The sequence below is a fragment of the Ursus arctos genome, unplaced genomic scaffold (genome assembly GCF_023065955.2).
Source record: "Ursus arctos isolate Adak ecotype North America unplaced genomic scaffold, UrsArc2.0 scaffold_17, whole genome shotgun sequence".
In the NCBI taxonomy this organism is placed as follows: Eukaryota; Metazoa; Chordata; class Mammalia; order Carnivora; family Ursidae; genus Ursus; species Ursus arctos.
Genome location: NW_026622841.1, coordinates 53816338 through 53835736, shown reverse-complemented (window position 1 = coordinate 53835736; position 19399 = coordinate 53816338). Strand labels below are relative to the sequence as shown.

General features: G+C 40.7%; 1 protein-coding gene across 7 annotated transcripts in view; it reads right to left on the bottom strand.

Annotated features, from left to right (window-relative positions):
- ARHGAP28 (Rho GTPase activating protein 28) overlaps nt 1–19399 on the bottom strand; it is a 197596-nt gene that overhangs the window by 121721 nt on the left and 56476 nt on the right. Inside the window, exon 1 of one of the 7 annotated variants that reach the window (XM_048218526.2) lies at nt 8491–8770. The exons of the other annotated variants lie outside the window; for them this stretch is intronic. The gene's annotated coding sequence lies outside the window, so the exon portion shown is untranslated. Of the gene's footprint in view, nt 1–8490; nt 8771–19399 lie in introns of those variants that run through there. 7 annotated transcript variants of the gene reach the window in all.

Here is a 19399-nt window from a genome sequence, read left to right as displayed (position 1 = left end):
CCAAATGCCTCCTCTCACCTTAAGGGGCAGGCTATGCCCAGCTAGCCCAATAAAAAGGTGGAACATGACCTAAAGCAGGGGTCAGTGACAATCCAGTCTGCTGCTGCCTTCTTAAAAAGACAGCTTTACTGACAGCCACTCCCACTTGCTTGAGTATAGTCTATGGTCACTTGTGCTGCAGTGGCAGAGTTGAATAGTTACAAAAGAGATCTTAGGGATCACAAAGCCAAAAATATTTACATCTGGCCTTTTAAAGGAAATCTGCTGAACCCTGAGCCAGAACAAATGAACATGTGTGGGCCACAGGGTGCTGCTGTGCGCTCGCCTAGGACACAATAAGAGAGATCCCTTGTCTTCTCCAGATCACGAGAACAGACCATTTCCTGAGGAGCCATGGCTGTTAGAACGACACCCTCCCCGTTTCTCTACTGTGAACACAGGCTGTGTCTCCTGGAACTGTGAGACACTCTAAGACCTGACTCTCCTTGCTGGACCTTGGGAAGAATGGGAGGCTCAGTTAAAACTTACTACTGCTTTTCTCATACTCTGAGTCTGAATCCTTTTATTCAGGCCCATTCATCTAGAGAGAAGAGTGCTCTGAGCTCCACTCTTTGGTTTAGAAAATTAGTCTTTAATAAAACAAATATGCAATGGCATATCTCCCTAATGGCAATTTGAGAGAATAAGATTTCAATGTTTCAGTTGATCTCTTAAGAAAGCCTGTTTAAAGCTGCTTGATCTTCCTTTGTTCACTTAGGAAAAAGTGTAATTGAAAAGTTAAAATGGTCATGTGATTTTAAAATGTGTGCATTTTTACATATAGAGGCTCAAGTTCTGTTGAATGAACAAAAAGCAAGATTTGAAATAAAGGTCTAATAAACTAGACCCATTAGTGAATCTAAGGAATGTACAAGAAAAACTGAAAACCATGGTGAATTTTTAATATCACAACTTAAGGAAAATAATGTGTTCCTCAACAAAATTACTGGAGTATAGCTATGCCTTGCAAGCGACCCAACAGCAACACAATGTCACCACCCAGTGGAGGGTCAAGCTCCTTCTGGCAGGATGGGTTAGTTCTAAGACCCCTCTGCAGTGCAAAAGGCTGTTGCCCTATTTTCCTATTACATGCCAAAGGTCAATGAACCAATCTGCAAAAATGGCAATTTCTCTAGCATTTCTGAAGTTGGGCAAAAATTATTAAGCAAAAGCCACTGTGATTTATTTATCACATTGTGAAGGAAAAAATGGATTTGAACAAAACTTGCCATTCTATTATGAAACTGAACAAAGAACAAGAACAAACTTGGCAACTATTTTAAGAACAATTAGTTTTCTGTATATCTATTTTGCAACATCTCAAGTCTAGGACTGCACACCATACCCCCCCCCCCATACATTCTCTTAAAGAGAAACACTATTTGATTTAAGTGGAAAAATAGCTTAACAGTGTTTGTTATCTAGTATTTTTGCTTTTCCTAACTGAAAATGAATAAAGAATTAATACAATTAATTCATTAATTAATTTCATGATTGTATAGGATTTACAAACTATAACCTCTCTCTCCCCTTAATAACTGTAGCATGAATGACTGAAGAGAGGCTTGAGCAAGTAATCCAGGACATTCTCACCATGATGAATGAGTCTGGGTGTAACATTTTCCATTTATGTTGTCAATTATATTTTCTAATGTCCTTCTTAATTACCCCTAACCTTCATGGGTCTAGACAAGTCTAGATCAAATCTTCAGCATATTAGAATGAAATATACATCCTTTACCCATAAAAGCAAACAGAGGGTAACCTACCACCTTTTAAATGTCACCGCCAAGAAACGCATGCTGTGTTTTACAATTCACAATATGGCTTCCCTTGGAACTGAAGTGGGGGAAGGAAGGAGAGTAGGGAAAGTCATTTAAACAGTTCCCAGAAAACTGACTGCGACTTTTTATTCTCTTCCACTCAGAACATAACCTCCAAAATCCTACATTTCATTTTTCTTCCACACTGTTTCTATCCACCCCAAATTTGCTCATTTCCTTTCGTCATGGGAATACAGAAAGAAGGAAAAATAAGCATGAAATGAAATAGAGGTATATATAAGAAGAGCATCCATGGTCTGAACACTTAAAGTTCAGATACACTAGAGAAACAACTTCCCTCATTTATCATTGCTTCGAGCTTAAGTAGACCTTACCTACTCTCACATGCCACGGTCTTCTGTATTAAACCGTGGTCCATAACAAGTATGGACCATGTACTTTATGGTATTTTAGGGTTTCACATTTATCATATCTCGTAAGTATTTTAACTATGAAGAAAGAGAAGCCCCAGATGTTAAGTGACTTGTCCAAGGTCACATGGCTTAAAACTGAATGGTCTTTCTGGAAGACATATAGAAAGCTTTTGCACCCAAAATGATCAGTATAAATGACACAAAAATCACCCAGAATAACTGAGGCATTTCTTTCAAGATCTTCATTATGTTCTGCTTAATGTTTAAAATACAAGTTTGAATCAGGTAATTATACGCATCAGCCTGGAAGCAGCTTTAAAGGAACAGATTTTGTGTATAAGTAGGCTGAAAACTGGCTAGATTAGAGCCATTGCTAAGGAGAACTGCAACACTGTGTGTCTAACGAATTAACCTAAGAACCTATAGTTGAGAGAGGAAGGAAAGGATTGGAGCAATTTATGTACAAACAGTGGAAAAACTCTATCATTTGATTAGGGAAGGAGAACCACACAATTCTACAGAGGTCATGATTACTATACCATTATGTTATTTCCCCTCCATTTCTTGTTTAGCCAGAACTTTAAAGACTAAAGAACTCTAAGGACGAAGGAGGCCATTTGACACTGTGAACCTATGCTTCTCTCTTGGACTGTGTCACTCCATAGGGAGTGTTCTGGAATGCTGTGGGAGAGCTTTTTGATAATTGCAATGACTGGGGCTCTTGCTGGTATTTAATCAGCAGTGCCAAGAATGCTAGGAGTCCTACAACACAGTGGATAGTCCTGTGTCACCTATGACTTTCAAATAGTCTGCTGGATATTCAGCACAGCTGAAAGACCTGTTTATACTCATTGAAACCTAGAGCCTGATTCAGTGATAGTCTTTTTTATATAGTGAATTTTCCGGCAACACAATTATAGTGTCAGTTGAAGAAAAACTGTACTTTGAGTATCCATCATTCTAGAAATTATGTCATGTGCAACGATCCAGCTCAGGTGGACTGGTCTCCACCTGTAGTATCCCCATCCATGGTACTTCTACATATCAGAGCAACCATTTAACTCCTTCCTTGTGTCATCTCCTTTAGTCACACCCCAATGTTGACATATCAAAATTCTACATAAAATGTAGTTCCATTTTTGTTCTTTATATTACAGTTGGGCTATTATATTGATTTTTAAATTATGTGCATTGGTATATTATCTATAAATATCTATAAATGACCAAGGAGATAATGTGTCTGATAGGGTTGACAGCCAGGGTTGTAGATCATTTTTCTTTTCTGGAAAATCTCTCACTCTTGGCTTCTGTAACAATGCTAACTCCTGGTTTCCCTAAACATTCTGCATCTATTTCCCTAGCAACTCTTGTGCCTGGCTCTTAAAAGCAGCAATGCTCCCCTGAGTTTCACCCCCCCACACACCACTCTATTCTTACTGATTTATTTCTTCCTCTTCTACGACTTTGACCAACACTTATTTGCCAAACTGCTCACAAATCGAGACTATGAGTTTTGCACCCCCTTCGCTGAATTTCACACCACATTTCAGTGCCCACTGTGTACTACTTGGGTTTTCTACCAGTGCAGTCTCTCAAATGCAGCTAGCCCCAAAAAGAGCTCATCATCTTCCCTGCAAAGTCTGTTCCTCCTGTATTCTCATTTTTCTTGGCTGGTGGTGATATAGTTTACCAAGTCTGCCGAATTAGAAAACTGGGATCATTTTAGACCGGCTTATCATTTTTTACTCTCCTAAAGCAATTGTTCACCAAATCCAACCAAATTATCCTGTATCCTGAATATTTCTCAAATCTAAAGCACAAGTTTTTATACTTTATCTGAAATGCAATACAGCAGCATTAAAGTCTTAATGATCAGTATGATTTAACACATCAATTCTACTTAAGTTATAAGCCTATAGAAATAATAGTTTTAGGGTGGTGCAGTTGGGTAAAGCATCCAACTCTTGGTTTCGGCTCAGGTCTGATCTCAGGGTGGTGAGAGTTAGCCCCGCCCACTTCAGACTCCATGCTCAGTATGGAGTCAGCTTGAGTTTCTCTCTCCCTCTCCCTTTGCCCCCCTCCCCCACACTCTCTCTGTCTCTCTCTCTCAAATAAATAAATCTTAAAAAAAAAGGAAATAATAGTTTTAGGCAACTCAATGCACAAAAATGTTAAATATAGAGTTATTTATGAAAATCCAGAAACAACTAAAAGGAATGATTTGGTTTCTTATTGTGCATCCATACAGAAATGACTCTGTAGCCATTAAAATTATGCTAATGGAGTGTCTTTATTATAACAATAAATGCTTTTCATAGTGTTAAATGAAAAATTGGGATCTAAAATTATCTTAACCATATAAAATGTGCAGGGAAAAGTGGAACAAATCACTAATGGCTCTCATGAAACAATTATAAATTATTTGTATTTTCTTCTTAATATTTTTCTGTGATCTTTCAGATTTTCCACAAGGCTCATGCTTTTCCTATAATTACTTTAAGTCCTTTCCAAGTCTTGTCAATGGTGCCTGTACCATAGTTCACCCTCCTATTGCACTTCCCTTGCTTCCTGTTTCCTTGCTCTTCAGTCCATCCTCCAGGCTACTATGAAATGAATCTGTTCGAAGTGTGGACTTGGTCTACGGCCATACCACCCTGAATGCGCCCGATCTCGTCCAAAGTGTGGACTTGTTCACAGAGTTCCTTTCTGCTGGCTTCCTACCGTGCAAAGGTCCAGGAGCGAATGAGTAAGCATGTCATAAAAAGGTCGGACAGCCTCTCTCCAAGTCTGTTTTTTCAGCTTTGACCCCTGCAATTCGTCACCAACACAGACCTTCCCACCTTTGCTTGAACAAGCCATGGACTATGGCATTTTTGCAAGGCTGTTTGCAAGGCTGTTTTCTTTGACGGGAATGTCCCTTTTTTCCCTTTGCTGCCAGGTCAAGTAACATATTTATCCTTTAAGACTCAATTCAAGTGCCATTACCTCTCTGAAGCTTTTGCTGACAGTTAGGAGCCATTTACACTCTCCTCCCAAATAGAGTTGTGGATACGCTATTTTAGCACTTATGTCTCGGCATAAGAGAGAAATGGCCAAAGAGAAGAAATTCCTCTTTGTGGGAAAATACTGTGTCTTAGTCATCATTGTATCCCAAGCCCTGACACGAAGTCTGGCACTCAGAAAGTATTTGATGAATGACCAAATTAATGAACGTAGCCAAAAGCTGTAGGAAGAAAATCAGCAAGCACCTCGGATAAGCAGCTGGCCTGGAGAAACTACAGCCGGGCTGCAGTTTCTGCCTAGACAAAAGGCAGAAGGAACCAGGGTGTGTTGAAAGAAGCAGAACTACTCAAGTTAGTTATGAAGAGGAAATGACAGATGGGTTATGCAGTGAAGGATAACTGTTGGATACTGTTAGAAAAGATGGTTTAAACGATTACATCAAAAAATCTCTTGTGCCTTTGTATTTGAAATACAGAAGTCTTTGAGAACTATGCCTAACACCTTTCATAAAGAATCAAAATTCCGATTAACTGTGTTTTTGAGCAGTAAAACAAAACACCCATGGGAACACCTATGGGAAGATAAGACGCCAGAGTAATATTCAAGGTACCTTCTCTTTGCACATTACAACTTCTCAAAATTTAATGCCTGGGCTATATATTCCAGATGAGCTGGGGCCCAGATATCACTATTTTTTAAAAACTCTCACTGTTGGGAATCCCTAATCTACACGAAAACAATTTCCCCAACTGCAGACTGCATCCCTAAAAGGAAATGAGTATCTTCATGATTATTGTCATTGTTAATCTCATTCCTAAAAAGTGAGAGCAAATAACATACACTTGGTATCAGAGAAAAGTAAATAGTAACATAGCTTAAAGAACTTCTTCACTCAAGTTGATTTTTATTTTAGTTGATTTTTTTCCCGTATTCTCAAAATGCATTTTCAATTCAAAATTCAAACCCGAATAAGTGATCATAGTGGAATACTATATTCCAACATCATATTTCGACATGTTAAGGCCAAAGGAAAAACTTGGAGAATAAAAAATTTTATGATAACAAACTGAGCTCTAAGAAGAAAATTATAGGGATTTTTTTTTCCCCATGGCTGGCTGAATTTTAATAGTTTTTAATGGCAGTTCCTGCTGTGGGGAGAATGTGTTCTAAGCCTTTTGATCATACTTTAAATGGTACAATCTTACATTATTTTTCAGGGATTCACCTATCAATAGCAGGAACAATGGAATAATGGTCTTGAAGAATTAAGAGAACACTGATCAGTCACACTAAGAAGGCATTCTGGTGGGCGAGTGACAGAAGGGTAGAAGAGGGACAACAGTGGGGACACTGGGCTGGGAAGTGAGGCTGGCAGGGTAAACTGAGTTCCAATTTTCCCTTCCTGAGGGTTGCTTTCCTCTGAGTTCTCACATTTTACCCTAAATGTAGCCAACTGCCCTGACTTGGATAAACATTTACTCCTTTTCAGATGCTGGCATAGTTAGGAAATTTTTCTTAAATTTTTCTTTAAGAGTATCTGATCAGGATAGTTTTTCCAAAAAAAATCATTACTAAAAACTAGAGAAAGGCGGGGGAAAGAAAATGAAATGGTAAAAAACCGGAAAATTTATAATAAGCATATATATATATATATATATGCAAAAGCATATTATATATAATAAGCATACAATAGTATAAGCATGTGACCAATAGTGGATAACAGTGCAGTGAAGCTGCAACTCCAGAAATCATTATCCTGGTCACTTGATCTCAAAATGCTATTTTGTTTAACTGACTTTTCTTTCCCCCTCCATTTGAAGACAAGCGCCTACTCCTGATTTCTCCCCACCATCAACCTCCAGTAAGACTTCTCCTTATTTTAAACATTGTGTTATCTCCTAGGGGAGTATTTTTCAAAAAATTTTTAACCTTGACCCAAATCAGAAATATATATCTATCCAACACACACATATACATCATACATGCAACAAATATAAACTTCATCAAAGACTCATTATGTGTGATGTACTCTGATATATTTCCTTTTCTATTCCATTTTTTTAATGCTGATAGCAACCTATTAAGTTGATTCCATAACCTAGTACTGGGTAGTACTAGCAATTGGAAAACCAAGCAAAACCTGAAGATTTCCACCTTCTCTAATACTCACATTAACATGGAAGTTTGTTTATAGATTAAGAGCAGAATAACGCCCCTTTCTTAGTTTTTCTTCTCTGTCAACTTCTCTGGAATTCTCAGAAGCTACTGGTTGGTTCAGTTATTTCCCATATGGTAAGGACTATGACAAACCAGGGATATGAGAACAACAGAGTCACAATCAACTGTAAGTGGTGACAGAAGTCAACCCAAATTCCAGCTGCTTACCAGCAGAGGAAGCAGGGAGCAGGGAGCAACATGTGCTAGCCTAAGGCATCATTTGGGCCAAAGGAGAGAGCGCTGAAGTTCAAGAATCCAGAATGATGACGACATCTTTTCTCTATCACTCAGTTCTAATGCCAGGAACAGGTAGCAAAACTGTGGATGAAGAGTATGTTTTGAGTAACACCCTGGTCCTCTTGAATGAATGAACGAATGAATGGTTAGGTCAATATTCACAGGCTTAAGCCAATATCTCACTTAAAAAAAAATTTCATAATGGTATAAAAACTATCCCCACTTTGCTTGGGTAATTTGGAATGTGTGTTAATTCATTTACATGAATTATGCAGACACGTGAATGGGAGTGTTGCTTACAGGTGACCAAAGATGGGGGCCTAATTAGGAACTCCTATGAGAACCTTTATGAAAAGGGGATTTAGTTCCTTTAACAAGCACTGAAATTAATTCCAAGGACGGCTTATGAGGTAATCAGTTGGTTTTTTTCTCCATGAATTTCCTTTTGGAAAAAAACCCAGCTCCTTAATGCCTTTAGGGCTCTGGCTGCCTCTAAGCACTTGCTGCTCAGCAGCTGCCTCCACACAAACGGCCCTGACCACAGACGGCCGGCTGCTCCTCGGAGAGACACTGCTATTTGTCAAGTGTGACGTGAGGATGAAGCTTGAGGACAGGGGATTACAATCAGATATCTTTACTCAAGGTTGTCAAGTGTGACTGGAATCAGAAACACAATGCTTTCATAGGATTTTACAGAAGGGACTTCCTCACATTCACCAAGCATATTCATACTTAATTTTGATAACTTTGGCCTTTGTTTCCACCTCATTTTGTCCCATCTCTGTTACAGCACGTACCTCCTGCTGTCTTGACAGTGACTATGAACAGGTCTTCGTTCCTTTAATAATCCAGTTGAGGGCAGGCGTGTGTTGCCTTATTCTTTGTATCCTTAACACCTATGACAGCACACACTTGGAGTTTAGAACGGGTGAACAGATAAGAAGAGGGGTACAAGGGATGTGAGCTTTGCCATGGGATGCAAGATAGGGTGCAGGTTGAAAGCAGGGCAAGAGAAGCAAGGGGAGCTATGGGCTTTCCCCAGAAATGAAAGAGATGATATTTTAAGTAGCAAACTTAAACCCAACAGGGCTCCTGGCCACTTACTCCCTTAGGAGGAAACTTATCTCTAGAGCAGGGCTTCTCAATCTTTTTTTTTTTTTAAAGATTTTATTTATTTATTTGACAGAGATAGAGACAGCCAGCGAGAGAGGGAACACAAGCAGGGGGAGTGGGAGAGGAAGAAGCAGGCTCAGAGCGGAAGAGCCTGATGTGGGCTCGATCCCATAACGCCGGGATCACGCCCTGAGCCAAAGGCAGACGCTTAACCGCTGTGCCACCCAGGCTCCCCCCTCAATCTTTAAGGTGCAGAGAAATCACCTGGGAATCTTGTTGAAATGCTTCTGACATAGGAAGTCTGGGGCAGAACCTAAGAGTCTGCATTTCTAACAAAGTTCCCAGGAGTTACAAATACAGCTGGGCCACAATTTAGATACACCTCAAGTAGCAAGGCACCCAGAACCTGTGCTCTAACATCGCTAACTGCATAGATTCGATCAAGGTCCCGGGAGGAAGCAGGTAACAAATTTAAACAGAGTAACTGAGATTTTACTAAGATGTGAGCAGCATTAGGGGATGCCAGCAAGAAAAAAGTTAAGGCCTTTAAGGCTAGCAACTGGGAGGAGAAGCCATCACCAGCCCCAGACCAAAAGAGGGAAAAGGAGGGAGAGGTTACCAGAATTAAAGAACTTTGGAGCTGAAACAGGACTAGTAGGACATGAAAACAGCTGTGTTCTTGGGTATCTTGGGTAGAAGAACACAGACACTTCCCAGGGAGTGAGAAGTCTCACTCCTGTCCTCCCTTCTGAAGCCCTGCTGTACCTCCCACTGGCCAGACCCAGTTGGGACCTAGAGGGCAAGGGGGGTGAGGGGGGTTGTAAATGACCTCCAGAGCACAGAAGGAAGGGAGAGTACACTGGACGGCACAGGGAGCTATCCCAGAGAGGAACTTCTGACCAATTTAGCTATTCACTATTCCCTACTGTTAAAAGTAAATACCCTCAAAACTGACTCTGGCCATGTTTAAGGGGGCTACAGGATAAAAGACTGCAATGAGTCTGTGTTGTTTCTGTAGGCAATCTTTAGAAAGAAAAGAACCTCAAGGGGGTTGGTAAGTAGGGGCAGCTTTAAAGATAAAAGAAAAACAAGCTAAAATGCCTGAGGCAAAGGCATAAAGGAAGTGCTGGGAAACCATTAAAAGACCAGCTCAGGAAGTTAAGAATATAGTGGCCCCTACAGACCTTGGAGAAACAGGACTGGCAGGTTGGGGTCCAGGGCAGACAAGAAGACCAGCCTTCACTCTGGTTTCAGAAGCACGCTGCCGAAAATCCTCCAAAGTCTTTTTAGAATTTAGATGCAATACCACTGGTAGATTTCCAAGATTTGGGGAAGAAAGCAGACCCAAGGAAAACCAGAAACAGTAAGCACTATGACTAGATAGTCAGTTCCTAAGAAAACCCAACCAGAAGTCTGGTAGATAAAGCCAACTATAAGTGTGTGTGTGTGTGTGTGTGTGTGTGTGTGTGTGTGTGTGAATATATACATGTACATACACGTATTAGATTCTTCATCAAGGCTCTTAGGAAAACATTAAGAAATGGAAAAGACAACATCTTCATATTTGGATTCTTAACACGTTAAAAACCCCTACCTTTTACCCTAAAACCCAGTGCCTTCTCACCGCCCAGAGGGGTGTGCGACGCTCCTCATCAGGAGCAGTGGGGGCTATACAGCGGTCCTGCCCAGGTGTGGAGGTCAGCCCCAAACGCCTGGTACCTCAAGGAGGTGAGGGCCCAATGTGGACCCAGAATGATGAGTCAGCTCAGGGTGCCCTTTGCCAGGATATGATATAATGTTGACTGGCTCTGCCCCTCCTCACCACTTTCACCCCCTTCCCTAAACCCATATTCCAAGAGATATGGTATAGTCAGTTCACCACTGGCCCCAGGGGTAACTGTCAGGCGAAGAAAAGAAAAAAAAAAAAAGCAAACAAAGATTCCAAATTCTTGGTTCTAGTTCAAATGAGAGACAAAAGTTGTTTTGAAAAGAGATATGAACTGGCAGAACTAGTTTTGTGTGTGTGTGTGTGTGTGTGTGTGTGTGTGTGTGTGTGTGTTTACTACCCTGGGAAGAAGGGAAAAATCTGGAGAGGAAAAAGAGCTTTATAGGCAATTAGAGAACACGCAGTCTGTGCCCCACCCCCAGAATAAAGCCCAAATCTATTAGGGTGGGATTTGGGGGTCATCACAGGTTTCCCCCCAGAAGTTTGGGAGGATCTGGCAAAATGCTTGCTTGCTTCCTGCCTCCCTTCTTTCATTATTAAGGGAGACAGATGCAGAGACATCCCATGTGGCAAGGGCAGGATGAATGAGTAGGGATGAGCTTGCTGGGCGAAGGCAGTCGAGGTCAGGAGTAGCCTGCCTTGTCTAGGGGTGCTGAGTTGAGTTGGCAGAAAGAGGAGATTGATTGACTCTCCTTCTGGCTGGAGATAAAGGTCCTCATAGCAGGGGCTGCAAAGTGGGTAGTTCACTAATAGGGAGCCAGGCAGGAGGCACACCCATGCCCACAGAACCACGTAGGCATCCCAGAGGCTCCTCACCCAATCCCATCAGGGTCAGGGCATCAGTTTGGGGCTCTGAGAAGTCAGGGGAAGGGGAGGGTGCTGATCCAGAACACAGGTCCCCTGACTGCCTCTAGAGCAGTACTCCTTAAAGCAACATCCAATAAGGAGGGGGATGGACAGAAAGATCCTGAATATTCCTAAATCTTAACCAGAAGCAACTTAGAAAGCGCTAAATTGAATGGAGCAGACCGGCTGTGGCTGTGACTAGATTAACTTTTTCTGCTATCTGTCAGAAATGGGGAATTAGAGTTAGAATATAAATTTAGTTGCCAGAAATGAAGAAAATTATATTCCGTGACTGTGAAATTCATGTGCATTACAAGACTGATTGATTTTCCTCAGCTTCCATTGCTTAAATGTTATATGTGAATATTTAGTTAAGGTCAAATTCTATCCAGAAGCAGCAGCTCCACAGTCTGACTTCTGCAAACACCGGAGAAGCAGATCCTGGCTGGCCATCTGGCCTTGACCTGGGATCTTACTTGAGCTCTGATTTACAGGTGGGATGGCTTCCTAGGTCTAGCCCATGCTCAAAAAGTGGGGTCCTGGAAGCACCAGGGCCCATGCAGGTTGTTGGTCCTGCCTGAGAGGTGGAAGGCACCGTCAACCCCTGCTCACACGTGTGAACGTGCTGCCAGCCCCACTGCTGACAGGAGGGCCCTGCCCCTTCTGCTTGCCTCTCCTTTCTAACATCTTGCTCCAGCTTCTTATTTCTTCTACAGTTTCCCAAACCATTCCAGTTCATAAGGATCTCTTATATAAACTAGGGACTCTTGGGTTCCATGTCAGTGACATTTTGGGTTCTCTGATTTACTACTGTAGCAAGATGACTGAATCTCTGCCAGAGATTTGTTAGAAAGATGCACATTGGCCAGAGTAATTTTGAAGCAATAAAGAAATGTCAGGAGTCTGCATCAGGTCTTGACAAATGCATTTTCACCATTAATTAACCCATTTTCCCAATAATGAGGGTGTTTAAAATGCTATACAAGACAAGGCAAATATTTCTGCTCTCCACAAGGACTGGTGAGCAACTGAATGTGACCTTTGCCCTAGAATCAGGGCAGATATTGTTCATAAATGGCTGTTCAGGGGATCACAGTATACCTGTACCATGGGAGTTATATACTGAAACTTTCTAGAATTCTGATGAAAACAACATGGAGAGCCCAGAATATAAACACAGTGTTCCTATTCAGTTTGTGAAAACCAAGTAGTTGCAATGGTAAAGCCTCTTGCATCTGGTTCTACCCAAGGAAGTATGAGACACATGTGCAATTCCTGAAAACGTCTAGCTTGTCAGGGCTATGATTCATTTTCTTTTTCTTCCCTCTTTTTTTTTTTTTGAAGATTTTATTTATTTATTTGAGAGAAAGAAAGCAAGAGAGCATGAGTGGAGGGGGGGGACAGAGGGAGAGGAAGAAGCAGACTCCCTGCTGAGCAGGGAGCCCGATGCTGGGCTCAATCCCACGACCCTGGGATCATGACCTGAGCCGAAGGCAGATGCTTAACCGAGCCACCCAGGTGCCCCTATTATTCATATTCTATCATGCAAGTTCCACAACCCTGATCAGCAGCCCAAAGAGGACACCTCTGCTTACTTGCAGAGCTTTAATATCTATCTTAATATGCAATTTGGGGGAATTTCCCTGACAACATGATGTAGGGTTGTTTTTATATGCAGTACGCAGTGCACTCTTCAATAATACCCAGGCCCAAACTAAGTATGATTTTTATAATGGCCTACAAAAAGGCCTGGGCTCTTATGTCTCCATGCCCGTATGTCAAGAACATTAAATGAAAAACTTCTACTATAAAACTCAGGCAACATTCCTTGAGACCTGCGCTGGAGAGAAAGGAAATGAACATACCATATCAGCAGACGGATTCAGATGTTCTGACCCTTGCTTAAGCTGCAGAGTTAGGCCAGCGATTTGCTGACAGATGTGAAGCGGCGATTCCGTAAGAGAAAGGGAGGGAACCCTAAAAAAGTATAGTCTTCTAAATGCATTAGAATGAACCGCTGTGATAGTCCCATATCCCCTAATATCAGAGAATCTAATATTCACAGTACCATCTAGCTAGGAACTGTATTATATTCAGGAAAGTCTGATAAAAACATTTCCAGAGAATGCAGCCACTTACAAAGGTATTTAAAACAGAATAAAAGAAAGAAAGGAACCCTAGTTGATGTGCACTGATATTCAGTCATTATATAAAACACTCCCCAGTGCCCAATACTGGGTAAAACCTGTTGAACATCCTCAACAATTCTATGAAAAATATTATTGGTACTATTATAATTTCTTTTTAAGATAAAAAAAATAAAGGCTTAAAGAAATTTCGTCACTCATCTGACGACCCATAGCTGTAATGGGTATGTAACGTAAAAGGTAGGATTCAAACTTAGGTAGTAGGACCTCAAGATTCAAAACTCTTTGCCCTGTGCCTTGGGTATTTTTCCCCCAGGATACTCCCAGTGTTGTTACTTCTCATGTAGTGGTGACTGCTAAATAGCTGTCTGTGAATAGGCAATGGGTCAGTTTTTAGAGAAGTTCCTACTCACTACTAAGAGAGCATGCCACAATAGAATCAAAGCACTCACATTTTTAGTACCGAGGAAGCCACCAGTCAAGTTTTCAAGACATTTCACAAGAAACCTGGAGCTATTTAAGGAATTGTCCGTCATTTCATGTGCATTCCATCACTGCACTAATTTATTTTAAAACTAGAAATGTAATATGCAAACTTTATGGGAAAAAATATCCTAAAGAAAAGCTAGGACATCTAATAACTGATTTATGAGTGAGTTATACATTATCTCTAGACTATACCAATCTTTAGTCAATTTACAAAAAGCAAATTATTTCCCAAGTTTGGAGCTGATCAGTCGCCTGGGAGTGATACTAGTAACAATCAACAGCTAATGGCTTAGCCCCTGTCAAGGGAAGTCAACATAAAGAACAGCTTAGAGTAATGTTGACAGAGGCTTGGGAAATACCAACTCCAAAGAGTCCACAGGGTAGCCATCAGATTAAAACACCACTGAGGAGGGTCATACCTTCAATACTGGTGGCTCTCCTGGGTTTTGTTCCTCATTCTCTTCCAATGTCTACCTGTGGCACCCAAGCTCCTCCCCATGACCTTATCCATTGTTGTGGCTTCACTTACTGGCGGAGGATTCTCTAATCTTTGGCCGGATCACTCTTGACCTCGGACTGTTCAGGATGTCAAATCATCTTCATGTGTTTGACTCTACATGTCTAAAACTCAGCCCCTCCCAATTGTAATCACTCCTTTTCCCCAGCCTCAGGAATGGCATTACTACAACCCTGCTATTTTTCACTTCTCCCCCTTCTTTGTCCACTATATTGGACAGGTCCACAAATTTGGCCAAATCTACCTCAGATACATCTCTCAAATCCATCTTTTTTTGATTTAGTTGTATATATTATGATATATCTAGGCTATTGCACACCTAACTTATCTCTCAATATTTGGCTCCCTGCCATTTTAATATCCTTTACATATACTTGCAAAGGTTGCTAAAACAATAATTAGATAATGCCATTCTCTTGTTAATACTCAGTGGATGAGGCTAACCCAACTGTTTGGTAGAATGTTCCAAATCCATTAGCTGGTATAAATGTTTCTTTACAACTTGCCTTAGCTTACCTCTTCTAATTCACCTCTATCCCCCACTCCAATCATATTTGCTGAGGTTCATCCATAATAATCTAATCATGGATCCCTTAAGTAGGCTGGTGAACAGGAGTCAAGGGGAACAAGAGAGTATAGTGGTTAAGAAAGAGGGCTTTTCAGTTGGGCTGGTGTGAACTGAATCACAGATTTACCTCTTACTGATGTAGTAACTTATGTGTCCATTCTGAGACCTGGTTCCCCCTTGTCTAAAAAAATGGGATAATAACATAAGGTTATTATCAGAACTAATTAAGGCAATCTGTTAGCTATTACACTAATACCCCATCATCAGGTACATCTAGAGCAAATTTTCAAGAAGAAACACTTTGTACAAATATATTGTTGTCAGTTAATTGACGATGTCCTCAAGGCTTGCGTTCTTTAGTTTTTAGAGGTTCTTGAAGGGACAGTCTGGAAAGAGGACTAAAATAGGTTGGTAGCAATTAAGAACTATCTTGTTGAGGCTTTTATACTACCCAGTTTTCTACACCACTGACTTAGTAATTCACTGAGTACAGAACTAGAATTTGCCTCATATTATTACTTTCTTTACTGGGTTATATCTCCAAATATACCTCAGTACAGAAACTTCATCTTCTACTTTTTAACATCTCAATATTACCTAGCCCAACATAAGATCTTGGTAAGACCATCAATAAATACTGACATTAGATTGAGTTATCAGGCTACAGATTGCTAATCCTCATGATAAATGCCCAAAGTTAAACGCATGAGCTTCTGATGTTGCTCAACCATGATGTTTGTTTTTTCTAAGAAATAAAGATTATACTTCATAAAAGGAAAAAAAATGTTTTACAAAATTCCTTTTGTCATACTGTACAAAGTAAAATGCAAATTAGCATGATCCCATGGGCACACAAATTAAAATTAAGCTTTGAGCAATTAATTATTTTAATTGCAATGCTGATAAACACAGTTCATAACACGAAGGCCACATTTCTCCAGGTTATGTGCACTACTTGATACAAGTAAATATGCACAGTGCTTATAAAAATGTTGACTAATATTTAACTGCAAATGAAAAGGGCTGTGAGTCTGGCCTCTAGCTGGAGACCATCTCACAATGCCTCCTTAAGAAAATGTTCCTCTCTAATATTCTTTCTCCATGAATCTGTAAATATTGCTCTGATAGCCATGTTTTAAGGATTCAAAAAACCGTGTCCATAAGTTATTCTGGATTTCACCTGCAAATATTATTAGCAGTTACTATGCACCAGGTACCATTCTAAGTACTTTACACACACTAACTAGTTCAATTCTCATGACAACTCTATAAGGTAGGCACTACTACCTCCATTTTACAGATGTGACAGTGAGGTTTAAGAGAAAAATTCACTAGCCCATGATTACAGCATTATTAAGGAGTACAGCCCAGATTTGTACACAGCCTATCCATTCCCAGAGCCTCTGCTCTCATCACCACACCATACTTCACTCATTAAGTAGAATTCAGTACATGCTTTGGGAACTGGAAAGAAGGAGAAATTACTCCCTATTAAAGTTCAAGAAAGACCTCAAGGAGAAGGATGTGCAGGATTCTGACTGGCAGAGATGGGATAGGAATTATATGCATTCTAGGCCCTGGTGAACAATGCCACACAGCCAGGCAGGTGCAGGGAACGGAGTGGGATGGACAAGGAGTCTAGTTTGGCTAGTGATGCAGTAGAAAGCATAGCTGTGACAACTCTACAGATGCCACAGGAGGACACTATGGGGCTTTAACTACTAGGCTATGCAAAGTTTTCTCTACAAGGTAACATGAAACATTCTTTGGGAAGATTAGATTTTTTTTTTTTTAAGCTTAGGAACTTTTTTCTCAGAAGATCATTTTCCTTACTTAGTCTAACAGACTATTTTGGATAATAATCCACTTCAAGAAATTCTCCACTGGGAGGCCTAAGGGACTGAAACTAACAGGATGAAGTTTAATAGGAATGGGGATGAAGTTCAGAAACTTCAGCTGTCCATGTTTAGGATGACTGCTTCCTGGCAAGAGTAAAGTTCATATGAAAAAGATGAAGAGATTTTGGCCAAATCGGTCAGTACAAGCTAACAGCGCTACATGGATGCCAAGAAAACTAAGTGGAAGATTAAGCGGCACAGAAGTATATCACACAGAAAGAGGAGATGATTATCCTAAACACGGCAGAACTGGAATTCGGCTCTGGGCACCAAGGGTGAATGTTGACAGCCAGGACTGAATTCAGAGCAGGATGGATGAAGACAGACGGTCAAGGGGATGCGCCACGTGTGAAAATGTTGAAAGCGCTGGAGAAGGGAAGCATGATCACGATCACCAAACATTTCAAGATCTGTCTTGGGAAGAACAATCTGTTTAGACTCACAATACAAAAACAGAACCACGGAGAGGATACTATACCCAATGAATCAACTAATAATAAAGACCAGCTCCCCATTAGTTATGCAGGAGGAGGGATGTTACCAAAGTAAAGGAAGCAATCAGTGTCCAGTGGGCATCCACAAGCCAGCTAAAAACAAGGTAATGCTTTTAAAAAGAAAACTCACCTTGCTGAGTATGGGAGTATATAAATACTAAAGGAAAGATACTGAGAACCTAGTCTTCAGGAATTTGGAGATGTCACTGTGAGGGGAGTGGTAAAACAGGGAGAAGGGAGAAGGAGGGTGTGGAATTTAAGCTGGACTTTGACAGATGAATCAGTTTACAATCCGAAGTGGTCAAGTAACTGCCAAAAAGCCAAATCTTCAGTAAACAGATGGAATTGTAAACAGATTACTGAAAATGCTCATTGAGTCCCCTCAGGGCTTAACGACATACAATAATTCTCTATAATACATTCCTTCTCAATTTTTTGCAATTTATAGGGGGTAATATGATCCTTTCCCTTCTTTTCTCCCAAAAGTATCCCCTACACACACACACACACACACACCAAGATTTATATATTACTGTGGAAGAAGAATAGATACGACCTTCTCTTTCAAGATAGTAGGTCAAAAAAGGAAGTAAAAAATCAGAGAATAGAGAATATGGGGGTCCTATTAATAAGGAGAAACAGGCTTCCTTGATTGTTCAAAGTCCTACAGCAACTTTCACCAAAATCTCAGAGTTTTCCTATTACCTCCAGACTAGAAAACACAAGTAACAAATTTTGTCATTCACTCAGCATTGTGTGGGATAAAATGTCCAGGCCTCAGAGTCAAACAAATTTTGGTTCACATTCTTACCCTGACACTCATGAGCTATATAAAATGTGGGCAAGACACTTGGCCTCACGGTGCCTCAGTCCCCTTATCTGTAAACTGTGGATACCCACTCCTGCATGAAGTTTTTGTGAAGATAAAGAAAACAGTATTCATAAAATGCCTGCACCCATTCTATAGTTCTACTCATCATTACCATCAAAATCTAAAGACTGCTGGTGGCAGACGTTTTGACAGCTTAGGCATTTCTGGGACTTTGGAAATCAGACTTCTTGAAAAAGCTCAAAGTGAGCTTGTCTGATATTGGCTTCTGATTTCTTCTATTTCATAGATTAGAAAGCAGTTTTGAAGGAACTGCAACCTCTTGGTGGTAAGGGATATCCACAGACTTCCCTAATTCAAACAGAGACTGCACTTGGGAGTGTTTTGTTAGAAAAAGGAGGGGAGCAGGAGCAGCTGCAGCAGCTGGGGACGGATCAAGTGATAAATCCTGTCGTACTTCAACTAACATACACTAGAAGATTCGTACCTACTGAATAATTCGAGGTTGGCAAAGAATGAAAGACAATTACTATATAATATGCAATTATTTAAAAAGAAATCTTTTCAAGTAGGTGAACTGCCTGTTAGCCTCCATTTTAACTATACTGCTTCCGAGCGTCCTGTCTTGAATGGTCACCTAGTTCCTTTGGATGCCCTACACCAGCCCAGAAGGCTCTCCTGTACACTCCCGCCATCACAGGCAGCACTGTGCGGGGTTACTGCCTCCACACCTCCAGCATTCCTTTTGAAGTGGATGAGGCGTTATTTGGAATGAGCTCTGGAAGTTATGGAACAGGAAGAAACATCTCCTTTACCACCTACTTATTCCGTAAGTTTCAGATAGTTACATACCACTTTAGTACACAAATAATGAAATATTGTGTCTTTCTGTCTTTTGAAACAAAATAATGGACGCCTCATGTCCCAAATAGTGATTTCTGTAAAGTACCAGGTTGGATTCTGGGGAAGTCTCCTTTAGGGTGATGTGCAGCTGGACAGGAAATACCCTCTCACTTCAGACCCAATCGTACTACTCTGTATATCCATATGAGAAATCTGGAAAGTTTGAATTTCATGTT